Here is a 2,500-nt window from a genome sequence, read left to right on the forward strand (position 1 = left end):
TTGCATGATGGTAGGATTGCTGGTTTCTTTTTCTGTCTCATAAACACGCTAAGATAACAGGGATATCTTGCTACTCCTACTTACACTTTGGTCACACTTCATAGACACGCACATGCATATATATATATACATACATCTAGGTTTTTCTCCTTTTTCTAAATAGCTCTTGTTCTTTTTTATTTCTTCTATTGTCCATGGGGAAGTGGAAAAGAATCTTTCCTCCGTAAGCCATGCGTGTCGTATGAGGCGACTAAAATGCCGGGAGCAATGGGCTAGTAACCCCTTCTCCTGTATACAATTACTAAAAAAGAGAAGAAGAAAAACTTTATAAAACTGGGTTGCTTAAATGTGCGTGGATGTAGTGCGGATGACAAGAAACAGATGATTGCTGATGTTATGAATGAAAAGAAGTTGGATGTCCTGGCCCTAAGCGAAACAAAGCTGAAGGGGGTAGGAGAGTTTCAGTGGGGGGAAATAAATGGGATTAAATCTGGAGTATCTGAGAGAGTTAGAGCAAAGGAAGGGGTAGCAGTAATGTTAAATGATCAGTTATGGAAGGAGAAAAGAGAATATGAATGTGTAAATTCAAGAATTATGTGGATTAAAGTAAAGGTTGGATGCGAGAAGTGGGTCATAATAAGCGTGTATGCACCTGGAGAAGAGAGGAATGCAGAGGAGAGAGAGAGATTTTGGGAGATGTTAAGTGAATGTATAGGAGCCTTTGAACCAAGTGAGAGAGTAATTGTGGTAGGGGACTTGAATGCTAAAGTAGGAGAAACTTTTAGAGAGGGTGTGGTAGGTAAGTTTGGGGTGCCAGGTGTAAATGATAATGGGAGCCCTTTGATTGAACTTTGTATAGAAAGGGGTTTAGTTATAGGTAATACATATTTTAAGAAAAAGAGGATAAATAAGTATACACGATATGATGTAGGGCGAAATGACAGTAGTTTGTTGGATTATGTATTGGTAGATAAAAGACTGTTGAGTAGACTTCAGGATGTACATGTTTATAGAGGGGCCACAGATATATCAGATCACTTTCTAGTTGTAGCTACACTGAGAGTAAAAGGTAGATGGGATACAAGGAGAATAGAAGCATCAGGGAAGAGAGAGGTAAAGGTTTATAAACTAAAAGAGGAGGCAGTTAGGGTAAGATATAAACAGCTATTGGAGGATAGATGGGCTAATGAGAGCATAGGCAATGGGGTCGAAGAGGTATGGGGTAGGTTTAAAAATGTAGTGTTAGAGTGTTCAGCAGAAGTTTGTGGTTACAGGAAAGTGGGTGCAGGAGGGAAGAGGAGCGATTGGTGGAATGATGATGTAAAGAGAGTAGTAAGGGAGAAAAAGTTAGCATATGAGAAGTTTTTACAAAGTAGAAGTGATGCAAGGAGGGAAGAGTATATGGAGAAAAAGAGAGAAGTTAAGAGAGTGGTGAAGCAATGTAAAAAGAGAGCAAATGAGAGAGTGGGTGAGATGTTATCAACAAATTTTGTTGAAAATAAGAAAAAGTTTTGGAGTGAGATTAACAAGTTAAGAAAGCCTAGAGAACAAATGGATTTGTCTGTTAAAAATAGGAGAGGAGAGTTATTAAATGGAGAGTTAGAGGTATTGGGAAGATGGAAGGAATATTTTGAGGAATTGTTAAATGTTGATGAAGATAGGGAAGCTGTGATTTCGTGTATAGGGCAAGGAGGAATAACATCTTGTAGGAGTGAGGAAGAGCCAGTTGTGAGTGTGGGGGAAGTTCGTGAGGCAGTAGGTAAAATGAAAGGGGGTAAGGCAGCCGGGATTGATGGGATAAAGATAGAAATGTTAAAAGCAGGTGGGGATGTAGTTTTGGAGTGGTTGGTGCAATTATTTAATAAATGTATGGAAGAGGGTAAGGTACCTAGGGATTGGCAGAGAGCATGCATAGTTCCTTTGTATAAAGGCAAAGGGGATAAAAGAGAGTGCAAAAATTATAGGGGGATAAGTCTGTTGAGTGTACCTGGTAAAGTGTATGGTAGAGTTATAATTGAAAGAATTAAGAGTAAGACGGAGAATAGGATAGCAGATGAACAAGGAGGCTTTAGGAAAGGTAGGGGGTGTGTGGACCAGGTGTTTACAGTGAAACATATAAGTGAACAGTATTTAGATAAGGCTAAAGAGGTCTTTGTGGCATTTATGGATTTGGAAAAGGCATATGACAGGGTGGATAGGGGGGCAATGTGGCAGATGTTGCAAGTGTATGGTGTAGGAGGTAGGTTACTGAAAGCAGTGAAGAGTTTTTACGAGGATAGTGAGGTTCAAGTTAGAGTATGTAGGAAAGAGGGAATTTTTTTCCCAGTAAAAGTAGGCCTTAGACAAGGATGTGTGATGTCACCGTGGTTGTTTAATATATTTATAGATGGGGTTGTAAGAGAAGTAAATGCGAGGGTCTTGGCAAGAGGCGTGGAGTTAAAAGATAAAGAATCACACACAAAGTGGGAGTTGTCACAGCTGCTCTTTGCTGATGACACTG

General features: G+C 39.7%; 1 protein-coding gene across 1 annotated transcript in view; it reads left to right on the forward strand.

Annotated features, from left to right (window-relative positions):
* LOC128694657 (serine/arginine repetitive matrix protein 2-like) overlaps positions 1 to 2,500 on the forward strand; it is a 146,386-nt gene that overhangs the window by 32,367 nt on the left and 111,519 nt on the right. The window lies entirely within an intron of this gene.

The sequence above is a fragment of the Cherax quadricarinatus genome, chromosome 51 (genome assembly GCF_038502225.1).
Source record: "Cherax quadricarinatus isolate ZL_2023a chromosome 51, ASM3850222v1, whole genome shotgun sequence".
Lineage (NCBI taxonomy): Eukaryota > Metazoa > Arthropoda > Malacostraca > Decapoda > Parastacidae > Cherax > Cherax quadricarinatus.